Source organism: Cydia amplana, chromosome 15 (genome assembly GCF_948474715.1).
Source record: "Cydia amplana chromosome 15, ilCydAmpl1.1, whole genome shotgun sequence".
Taxonomy (NCBI): domain Eukaryota; kingdom Metazoa; phylum Arthropoda; class Insecta; order Lepidoptera; family Tortricidae; genus Cydia; species Cydia amplana.
Window position 1 is genome coordinate 5,003,638 of NC_086083.1, and position 16,760 is coordinate 5,020,397.

Sequence of the window (16,760 nt, forward strand, 5' to 3'; positions counted from 1 at the left end):
GGTACAATGCCTCAAGAACCTATTTTAGATTTAAGCTAGTTTTTAATTTCTTTTAGTAATACCACTGCATATATATTGTTTGTAAATAAATGATTATATCACTCGATGTCATTTAGATATCAGTGTAAATGTTCGAATTGACCTGTAAGTAGCTGTACTGTACTTGACCGTGGGCTAAACGGATGCATCAAACCTTGCATGTATCGCGTGTAACTTTGCAGGTGCCCTGTTGATATTCCGAGAAAAATTACGCCGATTTTTGTTTCGCCGACAACGATTCGCCGACGGGTTGTTTGGCAGAGTAACGATTGGCCGAATCCCATTACGCATAATAGTCGTTTGCGAGTGTAGTCAATAAGCAGAACATTGATACGCATATTTACTATTCGTAGAATAATCATTTCTTAGTAACTGTCATAATTACCCGAGAAACCATTGGTTGAAACACAATAGGTCGAATGTTCATTTGGCATTGAATAATTTTACGGTTTAAGTCACTCGCGCGACATATTTCGGAGAGCCTATGATGAAGTGTACCTGATGATGATGATTGTTTTGATGATAATGATGATGATTTACTTTAAGTAATATGTTCAGCGATTACTCCGGCACCCATGGTCCGATTTAAGTAAGTTACCTTCGTGGTATTCCCATAATAATTTTGGTTCTGATCTGATGTTGGAATCCATTAGGAATTGACGGAACTCCTAAATTTTTAAAGGCATGTGTATTATGATTTCGGTATTTTCTAAAGTAACTCAAGCATTTCCTCCCGAAATCCACCAATTTGATGTAGTGCAATTGTAGCCTTACGACGAGTCTGACACTACATATTCGCTATTTCTTCGTAACTTACTTTATATACATATATGTATACCTACTTAACGCATTTAATTAAAACATGATAATATTTTATATCATCCTTTTGTTGCGAAAATAAAAAAAATATATGTACAATGTGAAACGTTATTCGACTAAACATTGCTTAAACGAAACAGTTACTCTACCAAATGGAAATCGTCCGATAATAGTTCAGCTAATTTACACAGAAGCGAACTGAACTGTATGTGAACCAAGAGTTTACGTAACGTTAGTCGACCAAAAGTTACATTTACAAATAAATGACTCTGCGAAACGATGTTCGGCGAATCGTTGTCGGCGAATCGATAATCTGCTAAAAGTTTCTCGGAGAATCATTAGGTACCCAACTTTGCATCATGACCTTAACTTATTTACTTCACTAACCTGCTTGTTTAAATATTTACTAACACAGACGGACTTAGTAAGGTAAATGTACTGGTGCTAGGCGCGGTCCCAGTTCATGTCATCTTGAAACTTGTCAATAGAGGTGACAGCAGGGTGCCATCTATTGGGCATTAGCATGTGCGTTATGGATATGAACCGTGATTACCTTGGCACTAGTACGTTATGGATATGAACCGTGATTACCTATTGTATTGTTTTTGAGCTCCTGATATTTCCCGGTCGATATAAGTCTAGTGAAACTAACCGTGAATTAAAAACTGTAACACAGACATACCTACTAATTAAAATATTCCGCCCTAGGACTATAACGTACGTCCGAAATTAGACAGAACTTTTTTCCCTTAAAAGTGTGATGGAAATCTTTGTACAGGAATTAGGAACTCGTGTTAATATAAGCCCTTGCCTTTGGCTTCGGGCTTCAACTCACACTCGTTCGTTAATTCTGATTTACCGCCCTTAATACGGAATGCACTAACTAATAGCTCTTTGTTTTTATTGAGTTTTTGTATCAATAATTACGTATTAATTAAATCTTTTCGGCTTTATACTTTATAGGTCACTAGCGACCCGCCCTGGCTTCGCACGGGTTAACAAATTATACATAAACCTTCCTCTTGAATCACTCTATCTATTTAAAAAACCGCATCAAAATCCGTTGCGTAGTTTTAAAGATTTAAGCATACAGACAGACAGACAGACAGCGGGAAGCGACTTTGTTTTATACTATGTAGTGATTAAGATTTTTACAAGAATGTTGAGCTTATTGATAACAAACCGGCAAGAACATGGCGATATTATAATTTTATCTGTGACATATTGTGATATCATATATTTTTAATGATGTCTTGATGTCATTAAACATCGCAAGTGTGGTTTTCGATACGTAATGAAAATCTTTAAAATAATTATTGAAGGAATCCTTCTTCAATAATTATTTTCTAAATATGCTCTTTATTTACGTGCTCGAAACAGACATTATTTTGTGTTTATGTTTTTAATTTATTCTGCATAATGAGTTTTTTTTTAATTATAAATGGGCTTACTCATGGCCACAGACTAGCCGAGGCGAAGACGTGGCCTACGATGGAGCGAGCCTCATTCATCATCATTCATTCATTAAAAAAAGCGAGTTCATTTATTAAAAAAAGTTTTATAACAAGGAATGGGGAGGCGCCATTTATTACGTAAGACGGTTTAGGGGTGGACGGGGGTCGACCATGTCTCATTTTTTCTTACAAACTCCATCTTCTTCCTCCTGCCCTCATCTCACGTTATGTGGGGTCGGCACAATATGTTTTTCTCTTCCATCCTGCTCTATCTTGCGTCACCTCAGCACTCGATCACTCCTTTCTTTCCCATATACATCCTCTTTCACACAATCCATCCATCGTTTTTTGGGTCTACCATCCATAATCAATATTAAAAAACCGGCCAAGTGCGAGTCGGACTCGCGTTCCAAGGGTACATTAAGTCCGACTTACGCTTGACTGCACATTTCTAATAGGTTTTTCTGTCATCTATTGGTAAAGAACTATTTAGTGTATTTTTTTTTTATTTTAGACCCAGTAGTTTCGCAGATAAAGGCATTTTTTGCCTATTTTCTTGAATAACTGCTAAACTATTTATCCTTCAATTATAAAAAAAAATTGAGATTCTTACAATGAACTCTTTCATTTGATATGTAACACGATATAGTTTGAAATTTTTTATTTTTTAAATTTCTCATTTATCCCCAAAAATGGCCTCCATAATTAAAATTCATTTATTTACGTTACACGGCCGTCTATGGGTCACAAACTTACATATGTGTGCCAAATTTCAAAATAGAAAGCAGGAAATAGGCTGTGACAGACGGACAGACAGACGCACGAGTGATCCTATATAAGGGTTCCGTTTTTTCCTTTTGTGGTACGGAACCCTAAAAAAGTGGGAGGGGGCTGCCTCACACTTTTAATTATCTTTAGGTGTAGGTAAGCGTCATTCTAGACCTGTGAAACATCCACTACTTTTAGTACCTAACTATTTTAAATTAGAAACTGAAATAGATGTCATATATTAAAGAAAAAGTGACGAAGCCCTCTAGTGGTGAAGGCCGGATTCGAACGCCGTCTTTAGCAATCCGGGCTAACGCCTTGAACCCCTCGGCCACCCCGCTACGGTGGAACCCGTCCCAATTTCTGGACTATATGCCATCTTACTAAGACTAGGCGTCTTTGACTTAATACCCGGTTCAAACTGCCTGAAACCAGTTAGAATGAAGTGAGCCGATAATTAACCCGCCGTTCGCCGGAGTTAAAAACCGATTGTGAACTAGGAAGCGGTTAATTAGGCCGGTTATCTGGTTCGATTGTGTTTATTTATTGTATTTTTATATTTATCGTAGCTAATGTTATGTCTTGCTTAAGTTACGAGTAAATGACATATTTTTAACGACGCGGCGTGCAGATAAACGATAGGTTACCTAATGCCTCCTATAGTAAGAGCGTGTCGAAAATAAGTTTTTTTCAATTAGTTATTCACCTATGTAACTCATTGACCGTGCGTTAGCGAAGGTGTCCGTTTCAGCTTGGGTAAAAATGTTTTCGCCCGTCCGGATATTCTCCTTTGTAGGTCGCATTTTTCAACCGATCCTCGTGAATTTTTTTGAACAAGTTCGATAGTTTGACAGATTTTTTTGTAGTTTCGTTTTTGGAATATATAGATAAAAATGGCGGAAAATGACTTAAGCGCCAGTAGGGTCTCTATGGCGCGCAAGACTATTTGAGTTCCCTGTGATAATGACTCAAAGAAGTATGTACTTACACATTTTTTATTGTGAAAGTTTTAAAGCTTATCGCGATTTCTACAGCTCATAGAGCCACTAGTTTTAATCGATTCGAAACCACTTCTAATCGAACAATAATATAACTTCTGTAAGACGATAATACCTACATAAAAGACATGAATAGGTAACACGAGTTTTTATCGTTTCCATTTGAATTTCGTGTTATCTAGGTTTCACTTTGTACTTACCTATGCCTATCTTTGTTTTAATCGTGTCTAATTTATTTCAAATGAACTTAAGTACCGTGTCGTAGAAACATTTAGTGATATCGCTCGCTGAACTCGATTGTCAAAAAATTGTATTACTTGTATATACTACTAGGTACTTAAATTAAATAGGTACATACATGTCCTGTACATTGCTAGTAAAACAAGTAAACATTGACGTGATCATTGACAGGTGACAATTGTCAAGTGAAATAGGTCCGGGCGTATCTATCCAAGGCTTATAGAGACGGCACGCGAACTCGCATGCGATTTTAGTTACATTACGGACCATTAATGTAACATCCATTCAGCCGACCGATCAAATAACGCAATGTAATGAAACTCGCATGCGAGTTCTCGAACCGTCTAAACGAGCGTCTAAACGAGCCCTGTACGGCTACCATCAGTTTGGCACTGACATAAACGCCGTCGAGAACGTTATTTACTTTCTATACATCTCGCTCGTACTCGCATATTAGTGCAAATGAGATGTATAGAAAGTAAATTACGTTCTCGATAGCGTAAATGTCAGTTTTGACACTGTCAGTGACTCATGGTACGGATATGGTTATCATTGACAGGTGACAATTGTCAAGTGAAATAGGTCTCTTCTATCTCTCTTTTGTATCTCTCCTTAGGGCTCATTTAGACGGTGCGAGAACTCGCATACGAGTTTCATTACATTTCGTCATTTGATCGGTCGCCTGAATGAATGTACCCGCAATGGTCCGCAATGTAAATAAAATCGTATACATGTTCGCGCGCCGTCTAAATGAGCCCTAATGTATGTTATTTTCTTGTGGGTTTAACTACCTACATTATCCCGCTATTACTAACGCATGTTCAACTGCAAGTAAGAAACGCAATAGTCGCAATTAAACCCGAGGTTTTCCTTGTATTTTCGTATCATGAAAACCCCTGGGTTCTCCCATATAATAATAATATACTAGGTTCTTACAAAAACGTCCTCTTAAATACGGTAAAACTCATGAATATTCAAAAAGAGAACTGTGTGGCTACCACCAGTTTGGCACTGACATATACGCTAACGTCTACGTAATTTACTTTCTATGCATGTCGCTCGTACTCGCATATTAGTGCGAGCGAGATGTATACAAAGTAAATTACGTAGACGCTAGTGTTTATGTCAGTTTTGACACTGTCAGTGACTCAATGGTACGAGGTCTAGACACACTGGACGGTTTATCAATCTTATCATATGTCATAAGTACATTGTCGCCGACGAATACTCAAACTTTTTTTTATGATTTAGGAGGCAAACGAGCAGACCAACCGCCTGATGGTAAGCAATTACCGTCGCCCATGGACACCTGCAAGACTAGAGTGGTTGCAAATGCGTTGGCGGTATTTAAGATGGGAGAATTGGGAGAACGTTATTTTCAAGAAGTCGCTATTAAAAGTGACCACGGCGTCCTGACCAGCTATCATGGTCGCATTTATTATTATCACCTGTCATGCTATGCGTCACTTTCGCACTTACATATTTGTTAGAACGTGACAGCCATGGTGAGAAATGATAAAGAACCGGCCATCTTAGACCTACTGTGCTGTGCCCAGGGTTATTTTCATAAAATAATTTGATTTGTCTGCTAATAGTTTTGACAAGGCAGTACTCAACGCAAAAAATTCGCCGTCAGTTATTTTAAACCGAACTTCAGCATGACATAATTATTTTAATTATAATTTGTGACGTTCCACGTGTCTTAGGTACCTAAATAATATGGGGGTTGGTGCTTATGTCACGTAGCACCGTATTAGTATTGGCTAAGTGCGAAGTACACATGGTTGGGGTAAGTAGAGCGATAACAGCGCATGCGGTGGTGAAAATTGGATAGAGTCTTTAAGGTGGATCGACTAACTCAAAGCTAGGTACGAGTTATATGACTCGAACTGGAACTTTAATTTACGATTACTCCTGAGATATTCATTTAAATTGTATGGTGTAATGGACCATTGTAATTTGTATGAAATGCTTAATATAACAAACGTAATTATTTTTATAATAATTGATGCTGTAATCCGTGTAAAAAGCTTTGCAAATGCCACATATTATGTGATCTTTTTCTAGAAGTTAAGAATGGGTACAGTAAGTTATCCTTTAAAGTTAGACATACACCATCGCAGATTTTCTTGTAGATCCATGAAAGAGAGACAACCCCACCATACATTGTATTGTTATAGCTCAAACGGATTAGGCAGCGTTTTCGATTAAAGCTCCTAGTCAGCGTGTTTTTTTCCGACAACATTGTCATATTTCCACTATTTTAAACAAAACCTTAATAAGTTATTATACACCTAAACCTTCCTTAAGAATCACTCTATTGATAGATGAAAATCGTGTGAAAATCCGTTCAGAAGTTTTTGAGTTTTGGAGTACCTAGTTTTATATGATGTAGTAAATTGACTTTTTCCCCTAGAGTTGCGGATGCTAGGTTGCGTGACAGTCGTGCACGTAGCGAATTGTCTTGTATTAGTATATCTGGAAGGAACTGGCTCTTGAGACACAGGGAAATCTACTATGAAACCCAGGTACCAATATTATGTAATAAAGATTATTTAATATTTATATTTTTTATATTGGTGCGTTCTTAATAACAGCGTAAGCGCCGACCGCCATAAGGTACCTTATTACAGTGGAAAGTCACACAACCAATCTTGTTGAATGTGAACGGTACTTGGTATTTAAGGTGATCTACTGACGGCCGTGAAACAGACTCGATCCGAATCTAAAAGTAATATTTTATTTAAGCAGCTGTCTTATAGGTACTGGTAGTTTATTATTAGTATAAAACTATACTGCTAGTTTAAAAATAATAATGGAGGTATAAAATAAAATAAAATTAAAATTTAAAACGAATACAAAATAAAATTAAAATAAATATAAGAAATTGGACCCCTTTGGCATGGTGCCGAGGACGCTGGCAGCATTTAGTTTTATTTTATAGATAATTTAGTTTATTTTTTAATGTACCTTAAATATTATAGATCTTAATAAATAAATTACACGATGTAATAAAAATGGATGTATTATTTTACTTTTAAACTATTTTACTTTTTTTAATGGAGGTTTTATTTTACTTTTCTACAGGGGTGACATAGTCACTGTGTGACAAAACCCCTTTAAAAATTAAGATAAAATAAAACTACCGAAATAATTTTTTTTATAAATTTTTAAATATCTATCTTAACGTAGGTATTTAATAGTCAAAATTATACTCTTCGGGCTTACAAATATTAAATAACTAAAAATAAAGCTAAGTACCTTTTTACCTCTGTGGGTACCTCAGTGTTTACTAATTTTACACATACAAACTTCGCCAGGTATAAAAATATATAAGACGTGATGGGATTTCATAATATCTTAATAAAAAAAATACGTACCTTAATTTAAAAATGCACTATAACAAACTAAATAAATAAATAAAATTACCACTATACTATACTAATAATTGATTAGTTCACAACGAGTACCGGAGTAATACTGAATGGATAGTTGCGCGTGCGCGCCTTAGTTGTGTCTGGTGTCACGGACTGCTTATAATAGATTCTGCATTATGAAGCGATTAAAAATGGGCTAGCTTCTAGCTATTTTTGACGTGATAACGTCTTATAAATCGATGAACACCGGTAGCATGCACGAAAAAGTGTCACGTTGTGGACAGATCTCCATGGTAACGTATACAAGTATGCAGCCGATCAGATGTCGATGTTAATGCAACCCAATTTTTTCGCGATATCAAAGTTGGTTTCATAAAATGGTTCGGTATGACTATGACCAAAATATTCGTCTTTGAAGTAGTATTTTTGTATGACGAAAATGTATGTTATTATCTTTTATTTATTGTTTTTTTTTTGTCATGTTTTTGTACCATATATATGAATAAATGAATTTTATGTAATGTTAGTTAAGAGGAAAGGGGACGACCGCTTATCCATACAAACGTAGTCCCCATTTTCCTCTCTGTATATTGACGTTATGGAAAATATTTTTACATAATTTGATGTACTTATAGAATAACCATAGCTATGCCCTTAAGATTGACGTTTACGAGTTTTTGATTTTGATTAACTGTACGGCTACCATCAGTTTGGCACTGACATAAACGTCGTCGAGAACCTAATTTACTTTCTATGCATCTCGCTTGTACTCGCATTACGCGAGCGTGCGAGCGAGATGTATAGAAAGTGAATTACGTTCTTGATAGCGTATATGTCAGTTTTGACAGTAGCTGTCAGTGACTCATGGTACGGGCTCAGGAGTGTTGAAATATACGTTTTTTGCGGTATAAACGGTCGTTTACGTTAACTTAGAAGTTTGATTTTTTCACAGCTTCAAGGGACCGTAGACCTAAGTTAGGTATACGGTTTAAATTTCAAGTCGATATACCTCCATGCGTTCTGCTGATAAAGGGTTTGACAGACAGACTGACATACGGACGGTCAGACAACAAAGTGACCCTATAAGGGTTCCGTTTTTTCCTTTTGAGCTACGGAACCCTAAAAACAAAGAAATGTTGATAGAAGGATCCTCCTGTCCGTTTTAGGTGTAGGTTTGTGAATTGGAGCAATTCACTATCAGCCGTCTATTGTTTCATTTCCCAGTAACCCTTACCATGAGTTTGCTACGGCCGTTTATGAAAGCGACAATATAATGTATTAACTCTTTCTTGCACAGAACACACAGCCAAGGTAAAGAATAGGCAGTACAAAGGCGAACTTCCCCTTTCACGGGATCTCTTCCAGTTAACCTTTGAATAGATGAGAGTTGATGAAGAACGTAGGTAGGTATATATACCTATATATATATATTTATATATTTCGGGGATCTGGGAAACGCTGCGGGATATAGGGGTTTTGGGGGGGGGGGGATCCATCTAGCTAGGTCTTATCTCTGGGAAAACGCGCATTTTTGAGTTTTTATATGTTATTTGTCCCAGATATTTCCCTTATAAAACACAATAATTCTACAATAGTCCCAATGCCTGCGCCCTGCAGCGACTGGTTCATGGGTTCCAGCAGGTGTTCTACATGAAATTAAAGAATTAAAGCTCTCTACGTGTTGGATCTATATCCCCACGCTAGCCTATCAAAAGACCGGGTTTTATAGGCCCGTGAAGTCCTATAAAATTGGGATTAATTTTACAGCTAAAAAGGCTAGGACTTGTAGGTAACTTTTATAACACCTCTATGTAAAACCCTTTTTATGTGCAAATAAATGATTATGATTAAAGAGCTTTTGATCTTTTGCAGCTGTGAGTGAGGTGCTACGGCTGCGGTAAACGGTAAACTCGTGGTAAGGGTAAAGTTTCGATTCTGAATATCCCTCTTCTATCCGTTGTTCCCATATTCACGGCCGATAATGTAATTGTCGAATGGTGATACGTTTTTAATTAACTTGCTCGGAAAAGGGCCGACATATTCTTTAGGGTGAATGTGGTATTTATCGGCTGATTACCCTACAAATAAATAATTTTTTTTTTAGACATTCTTACACAAATTGACTAAGCCCCACAGTAAGCTCAAGAAGGCTTGTGTTATGGGTACTCAGACAACGATATATATAATAGGTATATAAATACATAGAACACACCCTTGACTCAGGAACAAATATATGCTGCGGTAGGCAGACACTCATATTGGCACGTCTGTGCATATTGAGTGATCAGCACATTTAATGTAGATCTTGCGCCTCCACTCTATAAGGGATTTCCTCTTCTGTCACGTATAATAATTATACAGGATGGCCCATTTAGATCGGTCAGTATGGGAAAATCTGAAACTATAAGACATACGACGATCTCTTCTTAGGAACCATGTCATCGATTTTAGTAACAAGAAAAACTGCACGCAGCGTTTTAAAAAGGCCGAAAGTTGAGCTCCAAACAGGGCCAAAAACTTGCAGGTTCAGATAGCGGCTTAATTCCATACGAGCGATGCAAGGCCAAAGATTGAGCTGCGAGAGAGCAAAGATTGAAATTTCAACAGTGGCTAAGTTTAATTGAGACCCGATTCCGACGCCCTTCCGTGCGAAGCCAACGGCCGGACATTTGGACGTGGAAACGCTTAATATCTCAAAATTAACCCCATTTTAATACGAATAAAGACGTTTAACCATGCTTGCAATGGTTAAATTCGCGGTAAATGACGGATGGTTAGCTGGCAAATTTAGTTATGCATTGGATCGGTAATCCAAAGATGTGGGTTCGAGTCTCACGTTAGCCAGAATTGATCACAGTTAATTTTTTCATTGTGATTGACATATGTCTAGTGTATATGTATATACAATCTATAAATTGTAATGTGGAACGTTCCACAATAAAAATGGAAGGAAATCAGTATGTTTATTACAAGCATATTGATGTTAAAATTGATATTAAATAATTTCGTTTCCCCAAGACTACGCGGTTACTGGACAGATAAGTTTACATTTGCCTTCGATATTTTTGAATTATATGGGCCTAAAATACCTTTTGAATGCCTATAAACTATTCGAAGTGGCGCCGTTAATGATCTAAACTCGATTAAAAATATATTATCTGATTCCGAAAGTAGTAGTAACTACCAAGGTCACGCCGATGCCACGCCGATTGCGCAGCGTCGGCGGCGGCGGCGCGAAAATTTTGTCGGCGGCGGCGGCGCGCCGGCGCGGCGCTCATATCTAAGCGACATACATTTATACAACAATGAATATTTAATTATGTTGAGTTAGTCTGTCATTTAATTTCATAACAACATTTTAACTAGTTATGTTTTAATCTGCATTAAAATAATACGTGAATTATTTGACTGGTTCTTCAATGTATGGCATAAACCTATCCCTGTCCAAGTCATATTCTAATCAAATATGAACCGCGAACTCTCAGCGGCCAGTACGTACAGCAAGAAGGTTATTAGCGGATTAATGTCGCTGATTGGTAGTTATTGACATTATATGCATTTCATCTACACTTAGCTGTGTACGTTAGTGTAATAGAGATAGGCTCTGTAAACGTATCGTCTTATTTAAATGTAGGCGTAATTGTGTATGTGTGCTAATTTGGCCCGAGAATTTGAACGGTAATGTTCCCAAAGGCGGTTTCCAGTTATATGCTTTCACTGCGTTACGATTGTTCATAAACCTACAACCTACTGCACCTTAATCACATAATAAATAATAGTACTAGGTACAGAAGACTCACTCTCTAACAAAACGCGTCTGTTACGATCAGCACAGATATGGCCGCTAGCAGTGGCGGATTTGCAGTCTTTGCCGCCCTAGGCTCCAGGCCTTGTAGCCGCCCCTTTCTCAGCATCAGCCCCCATCATATTGACTAAGTTCATTTAGGTCATGCAACGAAAAGATATAGAGGGAAATGCTTGGGACACATTTTTAATTTAGTAACTTTATTTGGACTCGTTAGGAGGTGAACATATTAAAAGTCCCCGGCCGTAGCCCTTGAGCGGGGGGGGGGGGGGGTCGGTTTTTCGGCAAATTTGAAAAATGTAGGCGTGAAGGGATATCGTCCCATAGAAAATTTGAATTATGCGCCTTTTTTTACTGACAATATATGCTTGACAAGCTATATTATCCTTATTGATAAATGTCAGAATGTACCTAGTAACGCTTTGCAAAAAAATCGTTTTTACAAAAAAAAAAGCGGCCAAGTGCGAGTCGGACTCGCCCATGAAGGGTTCCGTATTTAGGCGATTTATGACGTATTAAAAAAAAAACTACTTACTAGATCTCGTTCAAACCAATTTTCGGTGGAAGTTTACATGGTAATGTACGTCGTATATTTTTTTTTGTTTTATCATTCTTTCTTTCTTATTTTAGAAGTTACAGGGGGGAGGACACACATTTTACCACTTTGGAAGTGTCTCTCGCGCAAACTATTCAGTTTAGAAAAAAATGATATTAGAAACCTCAATATCATTTTTGAAGACCTATCCATAGATACCCCACACGTATGGGTTTGATGAAAAAAAAAATTTTGAGTTTCAGTTCGAAGTACCGGGGAACCCCAAAAAATTATTGTTTTTTTTTCTGTTTTTGTATGAAAATCTTAATGCGGTTCACAGAATACATCTACTTACCAAGTTTCAACAGTATAATTCTTATAGTTTCGGAGAAAAGTGGCTGTGACATACGGACGGACAGACAGACGGACAGACAGACAGACAGACAGACATGACGAATCTATAAGGGTTCCGTTTTTTGCCATTTGGCTACGGAACCCTAACAACTACTTATTCATTTTAAGTGACAGTTTTACCAATAACAAATTAAATTTGTGTTTTGTACAATAAAGAGTTTATACATACATACATAACATTTACTTCTTATGTACAAAAACATTCAAGTTTTTTTTAATAAGAAACAAGTATAACTAACATTTTTTTCCCTCTTTTGGCCTCCAGCGAATTCCAGAGAAGTAGAAAGGACATTTTTGTCTTTGAATATGATCAGTAATAAGCTGTTAAAATCTTTCGGGTTCCTTTCTTCGTAAGCACCGTGAATATTATTAAAGTAAAACCAATGCAAAATTACATTTTTCAAGAGCGGATATCTCGAAAACTATACAAGCCCCCCTCTAAACTATGTGCGTGACTCGCGGCGCGACTTCTCGGAGCGAACATATCGCGACGTTGACGTATGACTCCACACTCGCAAATTTCACGGCCAAGATGGCTGAAAAGCATCAGCTGATCAAGTTTAACTGTCATTTATCTATGGCATCATACTTGCCGTAGCTATTTTTTCATTTTGTTTTGTTGTAAACCGTAAAATATAGCCGCTATATATAATAAGCGCTTCGCGCTTCCTTTGACGCGGGCCGAAAAACCGACAAAAGATGGGTAACAAGGCGTGAACATTCTGCGAAATCGACGCCACGGCGTCGACAGCTTCGCGCCGCGATTCGCGCACAAGTGTAGAGGGCCCTCAAGATATCAAAAAACTTATAGCAAATTTAATCAACTTTCATTTTGTATAATGATCATGTCGTTAGAACGTATAGTTTCCGAGATATAAGCGAAAAACCGAAAAATGGGACCTTCAAACCCTCCTCTACCCCTGACTCAAGGGATACGGCCGGGGACTTTTGAATTTTTGATATGTTCACCTCCTAACTAGTTCAAACAAAGTTACGAAGTCAAAAATTGTGTTCCAAGCATTTCCCTCTATGTATAGGTACCTTTTTTGAGAATTCGTTGCCTGGCGTAATTTTAAGTTATTTCTTGTTACCATCAGTGAATTTTTTGTCACAATTTGCCGCCCCTAGTATCTCGCCGCCCTAGGCTCGAGCCTACTGTGCCTTATGGGAAATCCGCCACTGGCCGCTAGGTGACGACAGTGCCATGCGCGGCTTATGGCTAGCCACAATTGGTGTGAAACGGATGTACTTTTAGCTACCTGTAGCAAAGCCACGAAATCGCGGAGTGAGCCAGGCCTGCCTTAATGTTAATTGAAAACCTTGCAAAACGAGCAGAGTCTGCACATCGCACCGCAACTTCACGATTTGCGGAAGCGTGTTGTAACTTTGCCCTAGTTGAGAACATGTTAATGTTAATAGCCAAGATTCCGCGGTTTAGGTACTGATTCCGATTAAATACTTAAGCTTGTAGGGTCTTTGGTCTGAATTCATTAACGGAATTTGTAAAAAATAACCGGTCCGAATCGGATGAACATTTAATTAACAGTAAGAAAGATCTATAGAATTAATCTAATACATATTATGATAAAAATTAGGAAATATGTAGAATATAAATGTTTGGAAACTGTAGAAGTAGAATAATTGAAGGGTCCACGGAAAGAACATGTCTAGTCACATTTTTCGGAAAATGAGATTTTTATCTCAAAATGAAGAGCTCTTAATGAACTATTAGTTATACTCTTGCTACCACTGTATAATAAATGTAACACAACTTTATTTTTAGTTAAATAAAACGGTCACGGATTTACCATACGTTTTGACATTGTTCCAAATTTTAACGCGATTAGGTATTCAAAATGTCACTAGTGTGACTTGACATGTTCTTTCCGTGGACCCTTCAATTAGTATGAATATTATAATAAATGGCGGCATCAAATCAGTGGAATAAGATATAATGTTATGTTTAATTTATGTTAGGATAAACCGTAAAATTAACCTTAACCTCTAGCCGGCCAGAGACTTATAAAAAGGTCTCCGGTTCCATTCTAATTTGAACTTTGTGTTGACAAAATAAAATTTCATTTTGCTTGGCAAGGTTTGATGTATGGGCGGCTAAAGGTTAAGCCAGTAATGTTCGTGATCTCTCCCCAGAACACATTGCGAATGTAACCCAAGCCAAGTTTACATGCAAACGGATATTGTTTAGCCAAGGAATCGTTCCCCGTATCTAGACCGACGCCTCCTCGGCGTTTATTTACATATAAACATTCTGACTTGAATGTTAGGGGTTTTAGATGAAAGATAAAGGCGGTCTCACACTGGGTATGGATTCGCAGCCCGCTCCGGAGTGTGAGCGGAACATTATTTTACACATGCGTAGGCTGCATTAAGTGTTATATAATACTACTAGCGACCCGCCCCGGCTTCGCACGGGTTGACAAATTATGCATAAACCTTCCTCTTTAGTCACTCTATCTATTAAAAAAAACGCATCAAAATCCGTTGCGTAGTTTTAAAGATCTAAGCATACAGACAGACAGACAAACAGCGGGAAGCGACTTTGTTTTATACTAAGTATGTAGTGATAAAGTCACGCGTTCTGTACACATAATAAGTGACTAGAACGGGTCTAACTCGATATAGCTACCCAAGTAACATTTTAGTCCTATAATTTTAGTATTTATCGCTAAAAGCTTGTATAGACGTCGTATTAAGGTTTCAGAGGTGACCACCTGTTGTATAAAAGCGTTTGACAACACTTTTTTGCTCTATAGGCTTATACAGCTAATATAATTTATAAGAAATTGATGTAAAGGTTTACTTCACCATTTTATAGAGCCGTTATAGGCGTGTACTATAGTAGGTTCAAATATAGCCACTATAGAGCAATATTACTGTATAATAGTATTTGGAATCACTTTTATGCAACTATTCTATAAGCAACTGATGTAAAGGTTTACATCATCATTTTATAGAGCCGTTATAGGCATGTACTATAGTAGGTTCAAATATAGCTACTATAGAGCAATATTACTGTATAATGGGGTTAATCTTTACTTTATGGACCGTCGATTTTTGGGGTGGGGAGGGGGGGGGGGGAGGGGGGGGAAGAGGGCTACCCCCCAGTCCAACCCCCATGGCGCGGAACCCCATGGTTATGGAGATATCCATGGTTAAAGTTTGTATGGAATTACTATAAAATAAGGGATTACAGCAAAATTTGAAGGGAGAGGGGGTGAGGGGTGAGGGGGGGCGCGCTTCGCCCGAAGGCCCGCTTCGTCGCCCCTGAGGTCGCGAGCTGACGAGACCATAGCTCGCTTGTGGACGTCGCCGGCTCGCTAATACGCTCGCCACCTCCCCCCCCTGCGCTTCGCTATTTGGTCTCGGTCGCTCGCTGACCTCGGGGCTACTCCGCGAGCCTTCGACCTCAGCGGTGAAGCTGTTGGATCTGGGGGTAGCTCCGGCGCTGCGGAAGAGCAGCCCTTCCGCCCTCGCGTGACAAAGCACGCTCACTGCACTCGGCTCCACAGCTTCGGCTTACTGGTCCTCCGTCACGGCGGGCGAGGGCTGCCCTCCCTCCGCGCCTCCGTTTTTGGAATTGCTCTCTAGGGGTAGGACAGACAAGCCCACGTGGATAGTGGGGTGCTCTGATTCGGTTTTTAGTGACCTTGAGATTCTGGTGACCAGATTTTGGCGACCTTGAGATTCTGGGGATAAAAAATTTGGTGACCTTGAGATTTTGGTGACCATAAATTTCGTGACCTTGAGATTTTGGTGACCTTGAGGATGGTGGTGTGGTATAAAAGGTAATACAAATTAACACAAAACAGCACCTTTCGACATCTGCTATGGCATTACTCCTTTATTTCATAGTAATTTCATACAAACTTTAACCATGGATATCTCCATAACCATGGGGTTCCGCGCCATGGGGGTTGGACTGGGGGGTAGGCCTTTGCACCCTCTACCCCCCTATACCCAACACTCCCTCCAAATCGACGGTCCATAAAGTAAAGATTAGCCAAAACGTCACGACTGACACTGCTACAGGTCTGATATGTCACTGAATGGCACATAAGATGCGCCATTTCGGCTTTATAGGGCCTTCTTAGGTCTTTTATAGGGCCAGTAGGTGGTATTGAAAACGTTCTCTTGACTACTATAGTACCACAAATTGTTACTTGGGTATGTAATTTTATTATTGGCCAAGCGTTAACAAAGGTCTCCGCTTCAGCTTGGATAAAAATAGAATAGAATACTTTATTAGTAGACACACAGAGAATAGTCATAATTACACAAAAAGAAGATAGT

At 38.4% G+C, this 16,760-nt stretch overlaps 1 protein-coding gene across 2 annotated transcripts in view; it reads right to left on the reverse strand.

The window, feature by feature from the left end:
- The window catches only part of LOC134654502 (prostatic acid phosphatase-like), a 32,684-nt gene extending 24,860 nt beyond the window's left edge, over positions 1–7,824 (reverse strand). For both annotated transcript variants that reach the window (XM_063509947.1, XM_063509946.1), the window contains exon 1: positions 7,699–7,824. The gene's annotated coding sequence lies outside the window, so the exon portion shown is untranslated. The remainder of the gene's footprint in view (positions 1–7,698) is intronic.
- Between the last annotated feature and the right edge of the window lie 8,936 nt (positions 7,825–16,760).